At 42.0% G+C, this 26006-nt stretch overlaps 1 long non-coding RNA gene across 6 annotated transcripts in view; it reads left to right on the top strand.

The window, feature by feature from the left end:
* LOC143963167 (uncharacterized) overlaps positions 1–26006 on the top strand; it is a 133930-nt gene that overhangs the window by 71724 nt on the left and 36200 nt on the right. For all 6 annotated transcript variants that reach the window (XR_013270894.1, XR_013270896.1, XR_013270898.1 and 3 more), the window contains 4 exons: positions 2824–2976; positions 3058–3133; positions 12090–12167; positions 14773–14923. This is a non-coding gene — a long non-coding RNA (uncharacterized LOC143963167). The remainder of the gene's footprint in view (positions 1–2823; positions 2977–3057; positions 3134–12089; positions 12168–14772; positions 14924–26006) is intronic.

Raw genomic sequence — 26006 nt, forward strand, 5'->3', positions numbered from 1 at the left:
TGAGTAATGTCATCGATGTGCCGCCTTTCATTTCTTGTATTAAGAAAATAAGATTTGGCTAGAGATATACTTTAAAGGGACAGCTCAATATAACACACATGCTGAATTTATTAGAAAAGTCATTACTTCTAGAGCTGTCATCTCTTTTATTTGAGTATCAGGAACTCCACCTAAGTGTTACCGCAACAGTGCATCTTTATAAGTTCAGATCAGTCATCCGCAGAAGTTATACAGTATGGTATCTTTTATACGAGAAAAAAGTAGACAAATGCTAAACTGGAAAACATATGCCATGTAACATCACACAGGCCTTGCAAAACAGGAATTTATTATTTACAATGAGCATTTAACTAGAGGACACAGCGTTTAATGGCTAACAGCTGTCTAAGAAATTTGCCAAATAATGCACATATGATGCATATAAGACAGCTTGAAATGATAGGACTACATTCTGCTGGTGGGATCGGAAGACGCTACATTGTGACAATGGCATTCTGCTGGAATGCGTCACTTAATGAAGATATCATTAAAGTATCAAAGCCGGTGATGGTAGCCCTGCCAGGGATCTGGGCTGCCGGAAAAGGTCAGAGAACAACTGTTCGACGGGGCATTACACACGTGCGCGGCTTTGAAGAGGTTAATCTAGCACACTGTGAAAATCAGAAAGTAGAGCGAACATAAAAACAGAAAGAATACTTTGAGAGATATAATATTACAGAGAAAGGGGAAGATCAGATGTTGGAGAAAAGGACCTTCCTGCAAAGAATAGGATTTTCAGTACGGCAAAACGCAGTTGAAAAATCTATTATTCATGAAGGAAGAAAAAATACACTTTTGAAATTAATGATGAGCCCAACTGCTCTGGGTTCAGAGAACTTCAAATAAGTTTGAATGCCGAACCTAAATGTCAATGAAACCAATGGGAACCAAATCTGATCAATTAAAAATGCTAATTTTCTGGGATAAAAGACAAGGAGGTGTCAAATGATAGCATTGGGTGGGCACTGCCATTGGGAACATATACACACGCAAAAAAAGAAATAATTTAAATAAAAAAAAAAATCCATGCGGTCAGGAGCAATGATTTTTTAGATGCTTAAAGTGAAACATTAAAAATGCCAAATTCTTTTAAATACCATCCCTGGCGAGGTGCCCCGATCCTCCCTATGAAGGGGCACATCCCTGTGATGTACAGAAAGTACTGTAGCACCACCAACAATTACAAATGAAAAAAGTGTCTAAAATTGCCGCCAAATCACATTTCCTTCCTGGCTTTAAAAACAAACAAACAAACAGCTCACAGGAAAACTTTCTATGTATTTTGGGGATCTTTGGATGGGTCTGCGTTTTTTTCTTTGTAAATGTCACATTTGAAAAAAAGAGTCCCCCAAAAATACATACCAGACCCTTTGATTCTGGCATGGTTTTCAAGGAGGGGGCTCACTTAAAAAGAAATAAAAAAAAATGTGTGAGACCCTTAAAGTGTTACTAAACCTACAACAGTAAAATCAGTCTGTATATGCAGTAAGCATCCTTGTTATACTGACCGTGGAACCCAAGGGGTTAATCCTCTGCATTGTGTATTAAGGCTGTTTGGTCCTGTCTTCTCCGATCCTCTGGATAGAACAGAGCATTAGGAGTCAGGAGTCAGGCTGCACATGCTCAGTTTGGTGTGCATTGCTAGAGAGTCTTTTTTCTTGGGAGAGTGCATGTGATCAGCACAGGGCAAATCAGCACTGTCCAGACAGAGGGTCAGGGGAGAATGAAAACTCCTCCTACAAGCGTAACAAGACACTGATAGAAGTCATAAGACTGCTATAGACTGCTGATGAAAAAAGAGATTTAGCAGTTTATATTTACTAAAATAATTACATGTCCATGTTCTGTGTACCGTAGTTGATCAGATATAGTGAATGCAGGGTCCTGGGTTTAGTAACACTTTAAGCTGGCCATACATAGATTGAAATTCAGCCAGTTCAGCATCCATGTATGGCCAGCGTGGTTGAACCAAGTGTGGCAGATGGACTTCTGTTCAACTGCCCTCTTGGTATTTTTTCATTCGATAAGCCCTGTCCCATGTATTCTGATGGCGAGAGAGAACACGGTGGCACAGCGGGTAGGATTTCTGCATCCACATTGAGTGTGTAGATGGGGGAATTGGGTCAGTTTTTTCATTCAACCTGATGACCCATGCATGACCAGCTTTATTTCAAGCATGCAGCCTGGCTGGCCAGGAAAACAAGGTTAGGGAGGAAGGGACGAGACTGTGCCTCTCTTCCTGATCCATACCAGGTCACCTTCTCATAACATGGAACATGGTGAAGGTCTTGCCAGGAGTGGTCCCCTGCCAGGAGGGGCGCGGGACGCATGGATTCCAATGGGTTTTTTTTTTTTTTAAACACGTGATTAGAGCCAGAGGCTATTGTCTTCCTGATTCTCCTCGTGAACCAATTAGGAAGCGGGTCCTGAGTCCTGTCACCCGATTAGCCTGATAGAAGAAGTGATCCTATCGGCCCCCTAGGAGGAGGAAGGAGGAGACACACGCCGTGATGCTGAGGAGGAGGAGATATAGGGCATGCTGTCGCCCAGAGGAAGCGCTGCCCGTGACCTAGATGGACTAAGTACGGGGCTGGTGACCAAACCGACTGGGGGAGTGGCTGTGGGTACATTGTTTGCCACCCCCCCCCAAAAAAAAAAATCTACTCTCACTGATCCAAAGGTGCCAGAATTGTTGTTTTAAGTTGATTTCTAGCCTATGGATAACGGTCAATGTCAACTGTTATAAACTTTAATGTTTGTAACTGTTACTTTTTATGATTGTAGGTCATGTGGGCCGATGAAACGAATGTCAGCATATGTTTTTGTTCTTCTTCCAAAACTCAATTGAAACTGAAAAAATACACCCCCAGCCGCCACTGGGTTGACTGACATCTAGTAGCAGAGAAAAGTACCGTGGGGGAAATCTCTGAATTGAAGGTGAATATTGCAGGAAAAGCTGAGTCATTTTCTTTAACCCTTGGTGTGAATATTTAATTTCTTTATTTTCTGTTTCAACAGATATTCTTGTGAAGAAAGATGGGATTTCACCCTGTCTGAGAATGAAAAAGCAAAAAGAGCTAATCATTTTTGGAGGGTATGTGTTATCAAGTGTTGTATAGCACTTATTATAAAGGTAATAAAATACGTGTAGATAATGTGCAGATAATGGATATCTGTAGACATTAGGTTACTGTCTGTAACGCCATTATTCATACTATGTACACATTTAAATTTACATCTTGTGCTGTGACCTTTGTGCATGTGCGGCTGCGGGGTGAGGAATGTCCTAGCCACAGCTCATTGGCCCAAGAATGGCAGTTGCCTTCTAGATTGGGCCAAACCTAAGTTTGGACCGCACCCAAGCTTTTCACCAGTCACCATCAGGGCTGAGCTAAGGTTCAAGAGTTCAATTTAACCAGATTCGGTGGGAAATTGTCATAGGACAGCAGACCACCATCCCAATCAGCAGCAACAAATGAGTGGGGATGCTAGTGACATCATTGACCTTATATAGCACATGGCCATATGAGGTCAATATCATGATGTCATGGGCATCACCACCCTTTTGTATACATGTACCTGTACCTGTGGGATGGGGAATCTCCTACTCACAGCTCAGTGGACCAGCAGTGTCAGCTTATTTCTGGGATCAAATCCAAGCTCATCCCTAATCCTATTGGACACTTTAACTCAAGAAATATAGAACAACAAAACTATGCAGGAATGCCTACAACTAAAGCTGGGTCTATACTTCTTGCCCCCCCCAGGCCAGCTGTGAAGTACTGCTTCCCAGTCACTTGGCCATCTTTAGTATGTCAGTATAACACAAACAAAATTAGATGTCATAGCCATGCATAACAAGCTGAAGCTGGTGGTAAAAAAAGTGAAGAAGACAGTTTATTCACACAACTAGTCTACTTATAATTCAGTTCTAGGAATACAGGCCCAAAATGGGTGAGCCAATGGTAAATTGGTGGCCCGTGACATAGATGACATGGAGCTTAAAGACAATCAGCAGATTTGCAGGTGATGCCCCTAAAAACCTAGCCAGGGTTGGCTATGCAAAAATCAGTCCTAACTACCTCAATGCTCTCTATATAAAATATATGAGCTTCTACCATGTAAGAGAAGTACAAAATTCCTCAACATAGGAGCAAAAAAAATATTCTAAATGGCCTACTAGATTTTTTGCTATCTATAGATGGACAGATCTCTCACCCTAATTAACTGGGCTGAGACATAATCCTGTGCTCAGTCTAAGGTGGTTGCTCAACCATCAGGACCCACCACCAGGGCAGGACTTAGGGTGGTGGGGGCCCCTGGGCTTGAGTCCCTTTTGGGCCCTACCTTCTATACATTACCATATTTATTGGTGTATAACACGCACCCCAAGTTTAGGAGGTAATTTTAAGCGAAAAAACTCTTGGGAGAGAAGTTTAAGGAAAAAAATTAAAACTTAAATGCCCATCAATGCAGCCTTATCAGTGTCCATCTGCAGCCTTGCCCATCCATCTGCAGCATTGTCCAGTGTCATTGCAGCCTTGTCAGTGTAGCCTTGTCATTTGCAGCCTTGCCCCAGTGTCATTTGCAGCCTTGACATTGCAGTCTTGAAGTTTAAAAATGGTGCTGCTAAGATACAGAGTCCTGTGTATCTCGGCAGCTCACGGGTCCTCTTGGCGGCTCTCAAGTCCTCTTGGCGGCTCTTGGGTCCTCTTGCAGTCCCAAGCGGAGCTGAGAGTAGCCGAGTCTACTGGGCTTGGCTCACAGTCACGTCCAGTCTCTGTGTTATGTCCATCACAGGGCGGGACTGGGCGTGACTGTGAGCGGAGCCGACCCAAGTACACTCGGCTATGTATCTCGGCGGGGCCCGCGGGGCCCCCTATTGGACTGGGCCCATGGGCTTGTGCCCAGTCAAGCCCAATGGTAAGTCCAGCCCTGCCCACCACAATGTTCTACTTTCTAATGCCCACTTGTTAACACCTTCCAGGATAACCTTGTTTCCTGTTCTCCATAGAAAGGGCAATGATTGCCTCCTGTTTGGATAGAGACTTTCCTAAGGTTGGAAAATCTTTGCAAGATACCATCATGTTTAGTTGTCAGAAGCATTTCAGAATATCTGTCTCTCTAGATTTCTCTACTTAACTGAAAGTTTGGAAGAGCTCAAGGGATTCGGTGGCAGTGAATCAGCAAGTATAGAGAGAGAAACTGGAAGTTCAGTGGGTTGAGGCCCTACAAGAAGTGACTATAGAAAAAGTAAAGGAGTTCGTTACAACTTGTGTTAGGAACTGTTCTATGACTGTTGCCATAGGAGACAGCATTCCTACACATGCAGATGTGGTGTCTTGCTAGATGCCTTTGCCCGCATGGCTGTCTACCTGTAGAAGTCTCAGAGTCTGCTAATTAACCTTGCTCTTGGCTCTGGAGGTTCTCATTAGACTAAAGGAAGCCTGGGACCTTGCTACATAAGGATTCCAGATAATAGTCTCTACTGGTCTGCAGGCAAAGTGGGTGGCAAATCCACACCTTTTAGTGCATTAAGCACTTCATCCAAGTATATAGTTACTGCCTCCCCAGAAATTCAAATAAAACGGTTTTAAAACAGTTCACAATCAACCGAAAATGTGTACCTCCAGTTCTGGCTTTATTGAGCATTTTTTTCAGATTAAAACCATTACATTTACAAGTGTGAACACATGTTTTATAGTTTCAACCAAAAACTGACCTGTAAAAGAGAAGAAAATACCAGTAACATGTGTCAACTCATTGCATTGTACTTAAAGAACTGCATGGACACCTTTCAAACAAGAAATGCAAATTACTAAATGTAGAATTATATATCTATGGCAATGTAAACATTAGCATGTCATATACCTTATTCGGTATACATTATGTCAATAATTAGCTGGGTTATTTTAGGTAGTACATTTAAAAGCACAATTTTTTTTTTGGATGAGTCTAGCACTCTGTATATGTGAAAGAAGAATTCCAGATATGGATATTTTTATATTGGTACAGCTAGGTCCAATGTAATCATGCATATACTATCTATGCAAAAACGGGAGAAAGGCAGCTGCTATGCAAGTTAGCTAAAACATTGTTTAATGAATGCAGGTCAACAACAAAGAATCCAACACGTTTCGGCCATCGAGCCGTTATTATGGCCCGATGGCCGAAATGCGTTGGCTTTTTTGACTGTTGCTCACCTGCATTAATAAAACAGTGTTTGAGCTGACTTCAAAAAGCACCAGCCTTTCTCTTTTTTTTTTTGCACGGATTGCACATGAAGGTTTGCAGAGACTTTCCAGCCATGTTCTTGAGGTTGACCAGGCATTACACAGGAGGTAGTAGCTCGGATGCACCTGTTCCAGTATGCATGGCATACTATACCTGTGGGATCCCTCTAAAAGCTGGAAATCACTGTATTAGGCACTGTTACTCCAGTGATCCCCACTAGCTTATGGGTCCCGTGACAGGCAGTTTCCCCACTGCATTCTGAACACAGGAGGTCGGCTGTTGGGCACAGCCACCATTCAGAGAATGCTTTGCATTTTCTCAATGACTACAAAACAACCTCTGATTTGGCGGGATGGAGAGTGCAACGTCAACACCCCACCTCTTCACCTTGTCCAATTAGAGAACTGGGGAAGCTGTAAATCAAGGTAGTAGTAGACGCTACTACAGTGATAACCGCAATCTTCAAAGTTCTGCTTGGGGTCTTTCTCTCTGCACACTGACTATAGGCAGTCGCACACCCAGCATTACCACTATTCATAGAATGTCTTGCATTTTTTTTTAATTATTCCAAGACCTTCATTGACTGGATGAGGTGAAGATTGTCACATCACTGATCCTCCTTTCCACCTTGTCTAATCAGAGAATGTCTTGTAACCACCCAAAAAATATAAGACATTTAAAAGGTAACTCCACTTTTGTGGGGAAAAAAATAGCAAATAAAGAAAAAAATAATATAGCGCATATAATTATGACACGGATCATATTGTAATTAAATGTTATTAAAAATGACCTTTCCTTTTCAATCTTCAGCTCTGTAATTTTCTGAGAATGCATTGCAATATGGCTACCTGGAAATTTTCTGTACACAAAGTGTGTACTGACCACTCCCCCGAAATATCATTTCCTGCTTGTGTGATTGGCTCACCAATTTTCCCAGAAGTCTGCACTAAGATGCAAGTCAGATTTCAGGCATCCTCTGCAACAAAAATTAAATTTTTGAAAAGATACTTTCAATAGGAACACATCTAAAGGGATGCAGGTCCAGCAGATTTCCTCATTAGTGCTCTGCAGCTGCACACCTGACAGTTAATTATGAAACCACTCCCATTAGTCCCTCCCACTCAGTACAGATTCTTCAGAATAACAAAAGGTAGGAATCTGCAACAAAGTTTGTTATAATCCTTGCAATGTACCTAGATCATCCAGAGGCAAATGTTTTTTTCTTAACAAAAGTGGAGTTACACTTTAATGAATGGTAGCAATGGAGAGTGAGTAAACCCTTTTGGCCATTGTGCAGAGGAGAAGCCTCTTCTACTGAGAATCTTTAGCAAAATGCCACCTCTACTGGGATTTTTCACACACAACCATCTCTCTGGTTTACAGAGAATGGTCCGAAAAAGAGAAAATATCCAGTGAGCGACAGTTGTGTGGAGGAAAATGGGCAGACTGGTTTGAGATGATAGAAAGGCAACAGTAACTCAAACAACCACTCGTGGGCTACAGCAGCAGAAGACCACACCGGGTGCCACTCCTATCAGCTAAGAACAGAAAACAGAGGCTCTAGGTCTGGCTGCACCTGGAGTATGCTGTCCAGTTCTAGGCACCCATCCTCAGGAAGGATGTACTGGAAATGGAGCGAGTACAAAGAAGGGCAACAAAGCTAATAAAGGGTATGGAGGACCTTAGTTACGAGGAAAGGTTGCAAGCACTGAACTTATTCTCTCTGGAGAAGAGACACTTGAGAGAATATATGATTTCAATTTATAAATACCGTACTGGTGACCCCACAATAGGGATAAAACTTTTTTGCGGAAGGGAGTTTAACAAGACACGTGGCCACTCATTAAGTTTAGAAGAAAATAGGTTTAACCTTAAACTACGTAGATGGTTCTTTACTGTAAGAGTGGCAAGCATGTGGAATTCCCTTCCACAGGTGGTGGTCTCAGCGGGGGGCATCAATAGTTTCAAAAAACTATTAGCTAAGCACCTGAATAACCACAACATTCAGGGATATACAATGTAATACTGACATATAATCACACACATAGGTTGGCCTTGATGGACTTGTGTCTTTTTTCAACCTCACCTACTATGTAATTCGCACAAGCTCACCGGAATTGGGTAGTAGAAGATTGGGATAACCGTTGCCTGGTCTGATGAGTCTCGATTTCAGCTGCAAAATGCAGATGGTAGGGTCAGAATCTGGCTCAAAACAACATTAAAGCATGGATCCATCCTGACTTGTATCAACGGTTCAGGCTGTTGGTGTAATGGTGTGGAAGAATATCTTCTTGGCACACTTTGGGCCCCTTAGTACCAACTGAGCATCCTTTAAACCACACGGCCTTCCTGAGTATTATTGCTGACCATGTCCTTCCCTTTATGACTACAGTGTCCCCATCTTCTGATGGCTCCTTCCAGCCGGATAATGCACCATGTCACAAAGCTCCAATCATCTCACCACTGGACAATGAGCTCACTGTACTCCAATGGTCTCCACACTCACCAGATCTCAATCCAATAGAGCACCTTTAGGATGTGGTGGAACCTGAGTATTGTTGCTGACCATGTCCATCCCTTTATGACTACAGTGTCCCCGTCTTCTGATGGCTCCTTCCAGCAGGATAATGCACCATGTCACAAAGCTCCAATCATCTCACCACTGGACAATGAGGTCACTGTACTCCAATGGCCTCCACACTCACCAGATCTCAATCCAATAGAGCACCTTTTTCGATGTGGTGGAGATTCTCATCACGGATGTGCAGCGGACAAATCTGTAGTAACTGCATGATGCTATCATGTCAACGTGGACCAAAATATCTGAAGAAAGTCTCCAACACCTCGTTGAATCTATGCCACGAAGAATGAAGGCAGCTCTGAAAGCAAAAGGGGGTCCAACCTGGTACTAGCAAAGTGTAACTAATAAAGTGGCTGTGAGTGTATAAGGAATATGAAATGTTGGGGTAACATTCTTTAAACATATAATATCTGCAAAAAAAACGAATACTACCAACAAAAACTCTTCTTACAGCGGGAAACTGCCATAACTCAAATGGGAATACCTGGTGCTTCCTGCAGCAGACAGATATCCTATCCAAGTAGACAAATTCCAGAGTCCTAGAGATACAAAGTATGTGTGGTGCTACTAGATGGGAAAGAGCGGCTACATCTGTTCACTCACACTAACCTCTGAATGAGTTGCACAGTGTGGAATGCTAGCTAACAACTCATGAATTTGTCCTAATTGTTTCCAGATTGTAGATCCTGTCGCTTCCTCTGTGAAACATCTAATTTCTTCCATGTAACAGCACCATGTATTGTAAGATGTTGGTTTAATGTTGTTTTATGTGTGTGTTCCCGCTAAATGTGTATTTAACGCTCCATTTCAATCCCTTGCCCTCCCCTCAAAATATAATTTGTATTCTGATTGTCTTCTGGCTACAGGATGAATTAAGTCAATGTCTTTAGCAGAAAATAACATCATGTCATACAAAGAAGACTTGTATGTATTTCTGATGACATAAACGTTCTACTTTTTGAGATTTTTGGAGGAAACTATAGTTAAAGCTCAACTCCAGGAAAAGCAAATATTGCTTAAATCCAAGGGGCATGTCTATTCTTACTTGAATCTTGTTTTGCTCTGGCTCGGCACTGCAACAATTTATAGAACACATTGTATTTTTCATGATCTCCACCTCGTCCAGTCAGAGAAAGCTTTATATGAGTTTTTCTTTATTAACTGCTTCCCGTTTGCCGTATAGTGAGATGACGGACGGGCGTGAGAGGTCTAGTTCTGGGAGGACATCATACGACGTCCTCCTATTCCCTGGGGACACAACGCATCACCGATCATGGTAAAGAGCCTATGACGTAGGCTCTTTACCATGTGATCAGCTGTGTCCAATCACGGCTGATCACAGTGTAAACAGGAAATGCCGGTTATCGCCATTCCTCTTCTCACGCTGACAGCGTGTGAGGAGAGGAGAGCCGGTAAGTGGCATTACTCAGTGGGGACGTCTGCAATGACAATCAGGCCACTGATCATCAGTATCCTGATGATCAGTGCAGCCCCAACAGTGCCCACCGGTGCTGACAATCCATGCCCACCAGTGATGCCTTTCAGTGCCTATCAGTGCTGTGTGTCAATGCCCACAAAAAATAATTTCTCCTGCGCTTTGGTGTCTAATGCCACAATATGTGGTGTAACCAGCTTCACATAGTAATGCCTAGCGTCTTGCGATTACCCGTTTAGGCTCTGAAGAGAGGGGTTCACCCCTGAAACGCGTCAGACATTTTGAGGTATCGTTTGATCCACTCGACGTCAGGTCCTGACTTGTCGATGTTTGGAATAGTGGATTTTGCTTTATTTATTATGCCTGCTATCAATACTCGTTTGTGAGTATATATTTTGCTGTGTTTTATTTAATAAAGCTCTATTAGTTTGTAATGCACTAGGTTGGTGTGCCCTCCTTTTCTTGTTTGTTTTCTTTTTTGTCTGTCAATGCCCATCAGTGCCACCCATCAGTGCCACCTATCAGTGCCTATCATTGCCGCCTATCCGTGACGCCTATCAGTGTCCATAACCTCTGCCTTTCAGTGCCCATCAGTGCTGCCTATGAGTGCCGCCTATCAGTGCCTCTTACTAGTGCCTATCATTGCCGCCTCTCCGTGCCACCTATCAGTGTACATAAGTGCTGCCAATCAGTGCCGCTGTCAGAGCTCATCAGTGCTGCCTATCAGTGCTGCCTATCAGGGCCCATCAGTACTGCATATTAGTGCCTCCTCATCAGTGCACATCAGTGTCGCCTCATCAGTGCCCATGAGTGCAGCCTATCTGTGCCCATCAGTGCAGCCTCATCAGCGCCCATCAGTGAAGGAGGAAAAATTACTTATTTACAAAATTTTATAACAGAAACTAAGAAAACCTTTTTTTTTTTCAATTATTTCGATTCTTTTTCATCTGTTTAGTCTATCAGTGTCCATCAGTGCTGCCTATCAGTGCTGCCTATCAGTGCCCATCAGTGCTGCATATTAGTGTCTCCTCATCAGTGCCCATCATTGCCACCTCATCAGTGCCCATCAGTGCAGTCTATCAGTGCCCGTCAGTGCAGCCTTATCAGCGCACATCAATGAAGGAGAAAAAATACTTATTTACTAAATTTAATAACAGAAACTAAGAAAAAAAACTTTTTTTTAGAATTTTCAGTCTTTTTTCATTAGTTTAGCAATAAATCAAAATCCCAGAGGTGATTAAATACCACCAAAAAAAAGCTCTATCCATCTCAAAAAAATGACAAAAATGTTGTTTGGGTACAGCGTTGCATGACCGCGCAATTGTCATTCCAAGTGCTACAACACCAAAAGCTGAAAATTGGCCTGGGTAGGAAGGGGGTGAAAGTGCCCAGTAGGCAAATGGTGAAGCCATGTGTATGTCAAACATCATTCACAATCATGGGGATTTAAAAAAATATATATAATTTAAAAAGGTTTGAGGTCCAAAGTAAAACCATCTTTGCTTAAGTTCACTTTTTTAGTAAATTTTTCCTATTGCTGTATGTGTAAAGATTTAATTATAAGAAATTCAATAATGTATAGTCTACGGTTACCATTCAACTGATTGGGTAAAGCAGAACAGAGCAAGGATGGCACTCAAAGTGCACCAGCTTATAGAAAACAATTAGCTTGTAGTTTACCTAATCTGATTGGTCGCTATGGTTTGTTAACCTTTGCCCATTGTTCTATGCCTAACTGATTCCATTGTACCAAATAAATTAATGTTTTATTATATTTTATTCATGTACTTTATGTTACAGTAACTCTGACATGGATGGTCACTGATGGTTCAACTAGCTACAACGTATTTTCAGTCCATGACAGCAATGGATACCAAGGTATAATGTTCAAACATCAAGTCAAAACTGTTCTTAGATGACACTTATTGTAAAACCATTATCCTCATACTTACATGAGGAATCTGCCATCATATATGGCTTACTTTCAAAACCAGGTTTACAGTTGCTTGCCATCACCAACATCTGTGGTATAAACTTTAGTTGTCAACTGTGGCCAGATCAGTGGAACAGTGACAATGTCAAAGTGTAAATCCAGCCAAAACATTTTAGTTTTGAATAGAGTTAGGCAGGGGTGTTTCTAGGATCCCGATAGAGGGGCTCCTCTGGGCACATGAATTAAAATGTGAAGGGTCTGGTGTAGGGTTCCTCAAACAGGGTTTCATGGAACCCTAAGGTTCCTCCAGAGGTTGCTAGAAGTTTCTTGAACAAAGAGCAAATTCTGCCTACCTAATGATCCTCCAGAGGTTGCTTGAGGTACCTTGAGCAAAAAAGCTATTTTTGCCCACCTAGGGTTCCTTCAGAGGTTGCTAGGGGTTCCTTGAGCAAAGAGCAATTTCTGCCTCTCAGATAAGTTCCCACTGACACCATTGATTTTTTTAGCTATATGTAAGGGGGTAATTCTTCTTTGTGTTTGAACTGGATGGACTTGTGTCTTTTTTCAACCTGACTAACTATGTAACTATGTATCGATGTAAACAAAAGTGTAAGGAACATTCTTCCCACTGACCAACGCACAAATGTATTATGAGTTGGGAAGTATAGTCATTTTTGGAAGGAGTTCCCTGAGCCTGGAAAGTTATATTAAGGGTTCCTCTGGGTTGAAAAAGTCGAGTAAGACTGGTCTGGTGGGTTCCATGAAAACCATATTGGATCAAATCTAAGACTAATATTTTAACTGAACAAGAATGAATTGCTCAAACAACTGCAATGCCAGATTATAATGACATATAATAAAGTATTACAAAAAAAAACAGATAAATTAGCTGTATAATATGCAGAATATATCATCAATGTATCTCAAAAGAGATCCAGGGCACTCAGAAGAAGACCTGGGGCCAAGGCCATAGATATTTTTCACTGGGGAGTGGAGGTGGTTCCAAATAAGTAATTAGGGGTGCTGAAGGGGGCTGCTTCACACAAAAGGTTTTTTTGCTGCACATAGAATGCATTAAGATAAAAAAAAACTCTGCCTTTCCAACACCTTTAAGCTTAGACAATAAACCCCTGGATGCTGATTGGCTACCATGCAGAGCTGCACCAGATTCTTGGTGCACCAGTTTTTTTTTTTTTATTCCAAACAAGATTTATTGAGAATAGAATTTTCGAACATTAATTCTGGAATAAGCACAAAATGTATTTGGTTGAGTTTTGTGCACCAGTTTTAGTAAATCTCCCCATTATGTGTCCTGCTGATGCTTGTTTCTGGGACATAGGGTAATGGGAAATCCAGATTTTTACTTTTGTCACCAGAACAGGAATTATCATTATTATTATTTAATGTACTTTTATAGCGCCGTCAATTTACGCAGCGCTTTACATATATATTATGCATTCACATCGGCCCCTACCCTCAAAGAGCTTACAATCTAAGGTCCCTAACCCACATTCATATACTAGGATCAATTTAGGCAGAAGCCAATTAACCTTCCAGCATGTCTTTGGAGTGTGGGTGGAAACCGGAGTACCAGGAGGAAACCCACACAGGCACAAGGAGAACATGCAAACTCCAGGCAGGTAGTGTCATGGTTGGGATTCAAACCAGCAACCCTTTTTACGGCTAGGCGAGAGTGCTACCCACTACACCACTGTAAAGCTTCCACTGGGGACACCTGTTCTGGTGACAACTTTCTACAAGGGGAATTTTTCGCCTACTTTCTGTTATGTGTTTAGGAAAGTGAAGTGCAATATACACCCTGGAACACAAACTAAAAAAAAAGAAACATTTTAGGATTGGCCACAGTAAAGACCTCTCAGAACAGAAGGTATTCACATGTCCCATTCCATTGCATATTCAAAAAAATATTAATTTTAGGACTGTGGGTGGCGACATGGCAGTCATTTCTTTATGTGCTATCAGCCAAATGCACTACTAGAACTGTAGGTGTATAGTGAAAATATAGCCCAATAATATAAAAGCCATTTATTGCAAACTGCATACAACTGTTTCCAGCCATCATCAATGCTGTTTATGGAAACAGTGGCTCCTATGGAGTAGGGCTTGGGACACAACAAGACAGTTTAATCAAACAGTTTAGAGGGACTAAAGCAATCTAAAAGCCCTGGGACAGAATCAGAGCATAGCACAGTCATGCCTTCTTAAAACAGAAGGTATTCGTAAGTATCATTTAAAAAATAATAGGATTATTCCTCATTTCGGAAACAGTTGTTTGCATTTACTTAATATTATATACTTTAAGGCGACATTCCAGGCTACAAGTAAAAACAATCGGCGAGTTACCCACTGTTTCTAACAATTACTAGAATTTTTTTTCCCCTGAAGTCACCAGAATTCACAGAGCATCTCACAGGGACGCAGGGAATGTACTTCCTGGAACAAATCCAATTTAAATTTCACAGGAAGGTTTTTCTCTGGCGGCTATCCATGAGAAACTTCCTCATACTGATTTTTATTTTTATTTTACAGGCTTCCTGTACATAAAAGACAGCAAACAGTCTGCATTGGATGTTTATGTGAATTTATCGCCTGCATCACAAACAGGAATTTACCAACAAATGGAAGAGGATGGATTAAAGTACTACAGCAACCCCTGACTATAAACTGATGGACTGCTCAGGTAGGCTATGCTCCCTATATGCATTGGAAAACTTGATTTTCAATCATGACTGGAGTGTACCTTAAATCTGAACTCCAGGTATGATCATTATTGTATACTTACATTGGTCCAGCTCTGACCAATGTTCACTATATTGTCAAAAGTATTGAGACACCTGCCTTTACACACACATGAACTTTATTGGCATCCCATTCTTAGTCCGTAGGGTTCAATATAGAGTTTGCCCACCCTTTGCAACTACAATAGCTTCAACTCTTCTGGGAAGGCTGTCCACAAGGTTTAGGCTTGTGTCTATGGGAATGTTTGACCATTCTTCCAGAAGCACATTTGTGAGGCCAGGCACTGATGTTGGACGAGAAGGCCTGGTTTTGCAGTCTTAGCTCTTATTCACCCCAAAGGTGTTCTATGGGGTTGAGGTGCAGGCCAGTCAAGTTTCTCCACCCGAAACTTGCCAATATATAGCTGGCCATATGCTGTCATTTTTATTTTATTTTTTTTCCCCTCCGTCCACTTAAACATGGTGGATGGAGGAATCCCCACTCAAAGACATTGTATTCTGAAAGTGATCACCGCCAGAATGCACTAATCAGAATCTGCAGCCAACTGGCCATAGCTGCTGATTGATAAACGTCTTCCAACATGTCCCTTCCACATAAGTCGGTCAAGCGTTTGACTTTTGTCTAGATTGCCACATATTGATCGAAATTTGACCAGTCCCCGCTAAACCTGCTGAATTTCAATTAGTGTAAATGCAATGAATATCATTCCTAGAGTTCAACTTTAAAGGAATATTCTATGGGGTTGATCTACTAAAATTGTAGAATGCAACATCTTTGTGCATTGGTCCAAATCCTTTGGTGGAACGGGGGCTATGGTGTGGGGTTGTTTTTCAGGGGTTGGGTTTGGCCCCTTAGTTCCAGTGAAGGCAACTCTTAAGACGTCAGCATACCAAGACATTTTGGCCAATTTCATGCTCCCAACTTTGTGGGAACAGTTTGGGGATGGCCCCTTCCTGTTCCAACATCACTATGCACCAGTGCACAAAGCAAGGTCCCTAAAGTCTTAAATGCAAGCAGAGGAACTTCACTGACCTCCACCCAATAGAACACCTGTGGGGTGAATTAGAGTGGAGATTGCGAGCCAGACCCTCTCATCCAACATCAGTGCCTGACCTCACAAATGCACTTCTGGAAGAATGGTCAAACATTCCCATAGACACACTGCTAAACCTTGTGAACAGCCTTCCCAGAAGAGTTGAAGCTGTTCTAGCTGCAAAGGGTGGGCCAACTCAATATTAAACCCTAAGGACTAAGAGTCCATTAAAGTTCATGTGTGTGTAAAGGCAGGCATTCCAATACTTTTATGCCGTGTTTTGCCACACTTGCGTTTAGAAGAAAAAAAAAACTGGTCCAAATCATTTGGTGGAGGAGGGGTTATGGTGTGGGGGTTGTTTTTCAGGGGTTGGTCTTGGCCCTTTAGTTCCAGTGAAGGGAACTCTTAAGGCGTCATCATACCAAGACATTTTGGACAATTACATGCTCCCAACTTTCTTGGAACAGTTTGGGGATCACCCCTTCCTGTTCCAACTTGACTGCGCACCACTGCACAAAGCAAGGTCCGTAAAGACATGGATGAGCGAGTTTGGGGTGGAGGAACTTGACTGGCCTACACAGAGTCTTGACCTCAACCCGATGGAACACCTTTGAGATTAATTATTGTGGAGATTGAGAGCCAGGCCTTCTTGCCCAACATCACAAATGTGCTTCTGGAAGAATGGTCAAACATTCCCATAGACACACTCCTAAATCTTCTGGACGGCCTTCCCAGAAGAGTTGAAGATGTAATAGCTGCAAAGGATGGGCCAACTCAATATTTAACACCTACGGACTAAGACTGGAATGCCGTTAAAGGTCATGTGCGTGTAAAGGCAGGCGTCCCAATACATTTGGTAATATAGTGTATTTAAAAGAAATAATATACAAACCACAAAACTGTGAAAAAACAATCCACACACTCCATCAAGGATAAAAAATGTCCATACCTTGCTGTACTTTGCAGCCATATATGGTTGCTGAAAGGGAAAAACATAGGAATTACGGGACAAACAATGTATTATTTTGAGATCACTTTACACCTGAAGTTAGACTCCCCACCCCCTACACAAATAAAGCTATTCTATCTAAGATAACTACATAAAAGTAAGAGAATAAACTTCCTACATTATTCTATTTCAAGCCTTTTTTTTTTTTATTTAATCACAAATAAGGAGTGTGGCTCCCCAGGGAGAGTAGCATTCTAATTTACAATTGAACCACAGATCAGGGCCATCAATCTTGAGGAACACTTTTACAGTGTAATTGAGGTAACATGACAAAGGAACAGTCATCGCCAGGGTTGGACAGGATTATGGAACATGCACCCAACCTCTGCGAGAGTGCCGGAATGTACGGCAGACACCACGGCTATGAATATGCAATGAGAGCTTATTAGTGGCCCACTGTTGTAACGGTGATGAATGACATTATCTTCAGACTGGTACATTCTAAACATGGATTCTATAATGACCCACTTTTCACGGCTTGTCAATGGAACTTGTGATGGCGCAATTGCTTTAAGTAGCGCAAGTGAATTCCCCCACACTTAGATTTGGCTTGTTACTCATATGAAGAACTGACATCTCTCTTCGGATAATTTTCATAGACTGTCCCAAGGGATCATAAATTATAGTGTGACCATCACATACTAATATATATATATATATATATATATATATATATATATATATATATATTTATTTATTTTTCTTATAAAGCATTGCTTATTTTTTTATTGTTTTATTCATTTATATAATCAATATAAAATTAAGTTTTCAATATTGTATGTTTGAGACGTTGGATATAAAGGGTGCCTTAGGCCAATGATCTAACCATGAAGTCAAAAGAATGGGTAGACCTAAGTGGACTTTTAAGGTATTAATATCTATACAAAAAAAAAAATTGAGAAGTGTTTAAAGTATTACAAAATATTTATTATACAAAACATTTTATTTTAAAACATGGTCACTCAGGAGCAAAAATTGGTTGGAATGTATACAAATCTGTATATGAAAACACCAAGATGACAGCGTGCGATCAGATGTGATCCGTCACCCGACGCGTTTCAATTAAATTCTTTCCTCAGGGGTGTTCTTTAACATGAAGTCAGGCATGTTTGATATTTATAGGTAAAGTTGATCCGGGGAAAATCTGATTGCCTCTCGGGGGATCAGAAAGGAATTTTTTCCCCTGCTTTAGCAAATTGGATCATGCTCTGTTGGGGTTTTTCGCCTTCCTCTGGATTAACCGTGGGTATAGAATTGGGTATATGGCATTGTATGATATATATTTTTTTTTTTTGTGGTTGAACTGGATGGACTTGTGTCTTTTTTTAACCTGACTAACTATGTAACTATGTTTAAAACTGAACTTCATTGATTAACTCCATGGCGTCGAGCACGCACAAATATACAGCCTCTCAGTGGCGTAGAGACGGCGCATGTTTGCATATTTGCGTGCAATAGCGCCAATAGCGCTGTGCTGTGAGCGTGTGCCCTATGCGCTCCAGGCACAGTTTACCGGCGGCAAAATGAAAGCTCCCGTTTGCATCATGTGATCTGGAGCTTTCTGAGCATGTAACCGCCGTGACAGCCAATCACGGCGGTCACATGACGATAGCCCCCGATCCGCCTCCCGGCATTCTAAACCCCTTAACCACTTAAGCCCGGACCGTTTTGTTGGCCAAAGACCAGAGCACTTTTTGAGATTCGGCACTGCGTCGCTTTAACTGACAATTGACACGTGATGGCACGGCGGCAAATTTAAAGGGATGTACAAGTACGCCCATGTGCCCAACCGTGCCATTCTGCTGACGTACATCGGCGTGCGCCGGTCGGGAACCAGTTAAAGGGCCAGCATACGCCGGCTCTAAGGGGTTAAAATAAATTAAAGTAGAACCATATGCTATTTATTTATTTTTTTTCATTTTGGATAGAGTAAGGGAGGGTTATAACCCCTGTAAAGTTTTTGCCCTCTGTGTCCCATTGGGGAGATTTCCCTTCACTTCCTCTCCATTAGCCAAACAGAAAGAGAGGAAATCTCTGCAAATTAACTACTTGCAGACCAGCCGCCGTCATTAAAAAAGCTCTTTCCTGAAAAGCTCCGTAGCTGTACGTTGGCTCCTTTAAGAGCCATAGCAGACACGTGCGACCCGCTGCATGACAGGGGTGGACCCGATGGGCATGGCCGGCGGCTGCGATCATGGGAAAGAGAGCCAGAATGGGGATCTGTCAATGTAAACAGACTGATCCCCATTCTGACAGGGGAGGAGAGAGAGAGATCTGCTGTCCCTAGTGATTAGGAACAGCGATCTCTCTCCTCTTCCAGTCAGTCCCATCTCCCCACAATTAGAAGCACCTCCTTAGGCAACACACTTAGCCCCTTGATCACCTCCTACTGTTAACCCCTTCCCTGCAACATTTACACAGTAATCAGTGCATTTTTATAGCACTGATCACTGTATAAATGTCAATGGTCTAAAAAAAGTGTCCGATCTGTCTGCCGCAATGTTGCAGTTCTTCTAAAAATCGCAGAAAGCTACTAGTAAAAAAAAAAAAAAGTCATAAATCTATCCCTTATGTTGTAGACGCTGTAACTTTTGTGCAAACAAATCAATATACGCTTATTGCAATTTTTTTAACAAAAATATGTAGAAGAATACATATCGGCCTAAACTGATGAAGAAATTATTTTTTTTCCGGGGTATTTATTATAGTAAAAAGTAAAAAAATATAGTTTTTTTTTCATAATTGTCACTATTTTAGTTTATAGCGCAAAAAAAAAAAAAAACGCAGAGGTGATCAAATACCACCAAAAGAAAGCTCTATTTGTGGAAAAAAAAAAGGACGTTCATTTTGTTTGGGTACAGCATCGCACGCCCGCGCAATTGTCAGTTAAGTGCCATATCGCAAAAAATGGCCTGATCATTAAGGGGGGAAATCTTCCGGTCTGCAAGTGTTTAAAGCAGAGATTTTAAACACAATAGCTCATGATGATTATGTAGATGTACTAATTTAAAAAATGGACCCCCTTTTTTTTTTTTACTGTACCTTTTGTTATGCTGATCAGTCTGTCTACTTCCTGGATGTGGGGACTGCGGATATGGGCGGGGATAGTGCGGCTAAGACATCATTTCCTCAACCCGCACTGACTCCTGGGAGCTTTTGTGATTGTTCCCAGGAGTCTGTGCGGTGGCCTGGTGCGAGTTATCATGTGATTTCGACGCTCCGTTGCCATCACAATGGAGCGGGACTTCTGCCGCCGCCGCCCGTTGTGATGGCAACCTGAGCTGTCGAGAGCGCTCATAATTAAAGTTACTGCACATGCGCGGGAACGGGGATACGGCGGGCGGTACATGCTGGTCGATCAGCGGCACAGTATCCCTAAAGAGGATGCCTGTGGGCTTCACATGCCCACAGGCAAGATGACAACAGTCTGTTTGGAGATTTTAAAGTTTATTTTTACAGAGAAAACGGACATCCTAAAGCCTGAAAAACGGGATCAAGTGAGTTAGAACTTTTAATCATATAATCTTTGTCCTTATCCCAAAAAAAAAAAAAGTTGTAGGCAGTGGAACCCCGCTTTAAGGAAATCCATTGGGGACCTCCAAGTCACCAGAACTAGTGACCCCATTGGAAGATTACCCCTCTATTACTTTTCTAGGGACAACCCAAAAATCTGGGACTTTCTTTTACTTCCACTTTCAATGATAATGGAACAGGACAAATAGAGAGGAAAAATTCTCCTAACAGAGACACAGGCAGCAATAAAAACCAGCTGTTCTAATCCTTCTCCACTCTATTCAAAACCAAATAAAAAAAAAAAAAAAAAATGTGACTTTAGTTATACTTTAACCACTTGACCTCTGGAAGATTTACCCTTCTTCATGACCAGGCCCTTTTTTGGGATATGGCACTGCGTTACTTTAACTGACGATTGCTCACTCACTTTTTTTTTTAAACAAAAAAAGACCGACAGTTTAAAAAAATAAAAATAAAAATATTTTTTACTTTCTGCTATAAAACATACCCAATAAAAAAATGCAAAAAAATTTAATTTCTTCATCCATTTAGGCCAATATGTATTCTGTTACATATCTTTGGTAAAAAATCCCAATAAGCGAATATTGATTGGTTTGCGCAAAAGTTATAACCTCTACATACTATGGCATATTTTTTTATTTTTTTTTTACATTTGTTTTTTTTTTTTACTAGTAGTGGCAGCGATCAATGACAATTGGACACTAACTGACACTTTTGACACTTTTGGGGAACCAGTGACACCAGTGATTAATGCTAAAAATATGCACTGTCATTGTACTAATGACACTGGCTGGGAAAGGGTTAACACTAGGGGCGATCAAAGGGTTAAATGTGTGCCTAGCTGGTGTTTTCTTACTGTGGGGGAGGTGCTACTAGAGGAAGACATGGATCCATGTCCCTGCAGGAGCATAGGATCCATGCCTTCCCTCCTGACAGAATGGCAATCTGCCTTGTTTACATAGGCAAACTGCCATGCTGCCTGTGTACAGAATGATCGGTGGGTGCCAGCTAGACATAGAGTCCACAGTACCCACCCATCGGCTCCCGCTGTAAGTAATCATAGCGGGAGCGAGCCGCTGACGGTGCGCACTCGCGCCCGCTACCCAGAAATGCAGGATCATGTATATATATATATATATATGTGATCCTGCACACAGCGGCCACCCTGCAGCAGTAAAACTGCTAAGGGGCTGGTCGCCCAGTAAAGCGTAAAGCAAACCAAGATTCAAGTTAGTATACACATGATGGATGTATTTAGACAATATTTGTTCACCCAGGTTTCAGCTCTTTAAAGGTAGGTTGTGTCAGAAAAAAAATGTTAGGCTAGGAAATACTGAGCCATATTGCATTGGGGTGTGCCGTCAGAACCAGACATTACTTCACTCAATAAGTAGAAGATGATCCACAACCCCATACACACTCTAAAATATCTTCAAATTTATTGATACTCCATAAAAGACAAATAGGTACAGCAGATGTTAATGCGTTTCGGCCAGGACAGGCTTTCTTCACTCTAGTACAGGCTTCACCAAAACGTAGGCCAGCCATGACCATGCTGGCCAGTGAGAATATCTGTTGAGCCTTCTTTCTTATGGGATCTGGTCCCTGAGGAAAGAAAAGATTCTCGGTGGTTGATTTGGCCGTGTTGACCAATCGGTGCTCTCTATTGGCTGCTGGGGCTGTGCAATGAAGATTCTGATCATGCGGCCCAATATAATGGCTGGTGGGGGCAGCAGGAGAGTGGGACCTGCTAAGTGCAGAGGAGACTAGGGGAATGAGGATGGTTTTTCGAGTTCAAATTTTTTGAAAAAGAAAAGACATTAGGAGGCATTCAATAAACTTCTAGCAGCACCTTTCTGGTGTTATGGCCCAATTTTAAAAATGGGAGCTGATACTGCACCAAGTTCAAAAATAATTCTCAGATAATGAAACTGGAGGTAATTAAGACCATCTCTAAGGTGGCGTACAGAGCAGCGGTGGCTGGTGCTCAAATTTTTTTGGGGGGGGGAGCAAACAAACTGAAAAATTCAGAAAAAAACCCCCATCAATTGCAACCTCACTGTGTCCATCAAATTCAGCCACTGTGCCCATCAAACACAGCCTTTGTGCCCATCAAACAGTCACTGTGCCCATGAAATGCTGCCACTGTGCCATCAAATGCCCCCACTGTGCCATCAAATGCCGCCATTGTGCCCATCAATTGCAGCCACTCTGCCCCATCAAATGCTGCCACTGTGTTCCATCAATTGCCACCACTGTTCCCATCAAAAGTTACCACTTTGACCCCCCCGCCCGCTCACAGTCTGCCTGGCACTTATCTCAGTGGCGGGTCGGGCAGTGGGTGACGGCAGCGAGCTGTGGGACCTTGCAATGGCGAGCTGCGTCCTCCATGCGTCTTCTCTCTGCCTCCTGATAAGCATGCAATCGCAGCACCTACCCTTTCAGCCAATCAGGTGATGGGTATCAGACCCATGCTACCTGAATGGTGGAGAGGCGGTTTAGTGTTAGAAAAGCGGACATTCATTCACCTTTCTAACACACCTGGGTGAACTCCGAGCGCAATGCTCTGCATCACGAGTCCACCTTTTTTGAAGCCTATTAGAGCCTATCAGGTGCTTAAAAAAAAAAACACCCCCGCCGCTGTAATTCAGGCACCGGCATCCGAAAAGGGGCCGGACGTCTGAATAGGGGGTGGCGGCAGTGGCGGCAGTGGCGACGGCCATAAATAGATTCATGCAATGCATAAATCTATCCATTATTCATACAGGGTGGTGGCTGGAGAGAGGGGACGGTGCCTGTGCGTCCTTAATGGATTCACTGGTACAGAGATAGGTCGAGTGCCCGTTTCTGTACGCTTGGAACAGGCGGCATATGTGCTATACCCTATCCCCTTCCCTCCCCATCTGTCACTGGTTGTGAGGGATGCGGTCAGCTTCACGGCCAACAGCCTCTGAGCAACTAGTGACAGTGGGTGGAGCCTGATGGAGTCTAGTTCCTTATCAGGTCTACTGGATTCTATAACCGATAGCAGGCTATCGGCTATGGATTTGCCCACTGCCTGCTGTCAATTACAAGGGGAGCGCTGACTTAATCACTTACTGAGTATACAGCTTCTTTATCTTTTAATCCTTGCCTTTGTTCCTATTTAAACAGTACAGACAAATGGCCACTGCCCTCACCTATAACTGGCCTCTGCAGGCCTTCCCTCCAGGCTCACCTGCCCTCTACCTATCCATTATTATGCATGTGCTTCCACTATGGAGGCTCTCAATATTTAGAGTTAGGACTAAAGATAATACTGGGGTTCCTTGATGGGGTTCTGTTGATTACGCATTTATTTGCAAATGAGTCCAAACTAAACCTCTGTTTTTAACGCAAAACGGCTAGACCGGATAATTTGATTTGTTAGCAGGCTGGTGGGTAAGTTGAGCCGGGAATTTCTTCCAGGCCAGTTATAGGTGGTGGCAGCGGCCATTAACTTTGCACTGTTGGAATATTGGTGAGGCGACGTTCTGGACACCTTAGCTTCCATTGTGCTATGTGCTGAGTGTCCAGTGTGCCCTTGTGCCTTTAACCACTTGTTTTTTGCGGTACAGCACTGTGTTACTTTAACTGACAATTGCGCGGGCGTGCGATGTTGTACACTTTTTTTTTTACCCACAAATAGAGCTTTCTTTTGGTGGTATTTGATCACCTCTGCGGTTTCTATTTTTTGCACTTTCAACGAAAAAGGACCGACAATTAAAAAATAACAAAAAAAAACAATATTTTTTATTTTTTGTTATAAAAAAATTAAAACAAAAATCTAATTTATTCATCAGTTTAGTCCAATATGTATTCAGCTACATGTTTTTGTTAAAAAAATAAATAAATATATTGATTGGTTTACGCAAAAGTTATCGCGTCTAGAAACAATGGGATATTTTTATGTCATTTTTATTTTTACTAGGAATGCCGGCGATCAGCGATTTTTAGCAGGACTGTGACATTTTTTGCGGCAGACAAGTTGGACACCTAACTGACACTTTTTGGGGACCAGTGATACTAATACAGTGATCAGTGCTAACAAAAATGCACTCTCACTGTACTAATTACACTGGCAGGGAAGAGGTTAACATTAAGGGCGATCAAAAGGTTAAGTGTGCTCCTAGTGATTTCTAACTGTGTGCGTGATGGACTGACTGACTGGGGGAAGAGAGATATCCGTGTTTCCGATTAGCAGGAACACAAGATCTCTCTCTTCCTCTCTGACACAACGACAGTCTTCCTTGTTTACATAGGCAGACCACCGCTCTGCTTCTCCTGCGAATGATCGGCGGGTCACGGTGGCCATGGCATCCACCAGATCTGCTGATTGGCTCCCGCTGTGTCCAATCACAGTTGAAGTGGGTTGCCGGTGGCACACGCCGGATACGCCGAAGAGGAGACAAAGTCCTGCCACAGTTATGCCTTGTACACACATTCGGACATTCGGACAACAAAATCCGTCAGATTTTTTCTGACTGATTTTTTCCGAAAACTGGTGTTGCATACACACGGTCGGACAAAGTTGTCAGAAAATCCGATTGTTCGGAACGCGATGGCATTCGTTCGCTATGACTGGACTACGTTGAGGCTACTAGCCAATAGCTTTGGTCTCGTAATTCGATCTGAGCATGCGTGGCACTTTGTCCGATCGGAATTCTCTACAAATGATCGGAAAAAGCCCCAAATTTTTTTTTTGTCGGAAAATTTTAAATCATGCTCTCAAATTTTTTCACTTGGAATTTCAGACGGAAAAAGTCCGATAGAGCCCACACACGATCGGATTTTCCGACAATATAATCCGATCTGACCTTTTCCGTCTGAATTTCCGACCGTGTGTACAGGGCATAAATGTGTGGTGGGCGGTGCAAAGCGGTTAAGGAGGGGTGGGCTACCTCCAGGCTCACCTGCCTTCTGATTATTAGACATGTGCAATTTGTTTCGGTCCACATTCATTTTTTTAAACAAATTTTTCGACAAATTAGTTAATGCGCATATATCTGAATTAACGAAAACCCGTTTAACAAATTTTTTCGAATATTCAAAAATTCATAAATTTGCAAATTCGGAAATTCAGAAATTTGAAAGTGGAGAATCCGAAAACCCGAAAAATGCGAAAAATCTGAAATAATAACTTACTAATAATAACTATTGCTAAATATTAAATTATGGGTATTAGAATTTCCTTTCAAATTTGGCTGTTAGTGAAGGTAACGAATATCAATTTATCCAAAGTTACGAATTATCCGAAATAACAACTGCTGTATCTAAACGAATGGAATGTAACAAATTAATAATAATAAATAACAATATTAATAATAAAAATTTATTATTATTACTATTATTTATTCTTAATTCCTTCCATTCCATTTGTTTAGATGCGGCATTCGTTATTCCGATAATTCGTAACTTCGGATAAATTTG

Source organism: Lithobates pipiens, unplaced genomic scaffold, assembly GCF_037356315.1.
Source record: "Lithobates pipiens isolate NorthernLeopardFrog02 unplaced genomic scaffold, aLitPip1_a1.2 Scaffold_8, whole genome shotgun sequence".
NCBI lineage: Eukaryota > Metazoa > Chordata > Amphibia > Anura > Ranidae > Lithobates > Lithobates pipiens.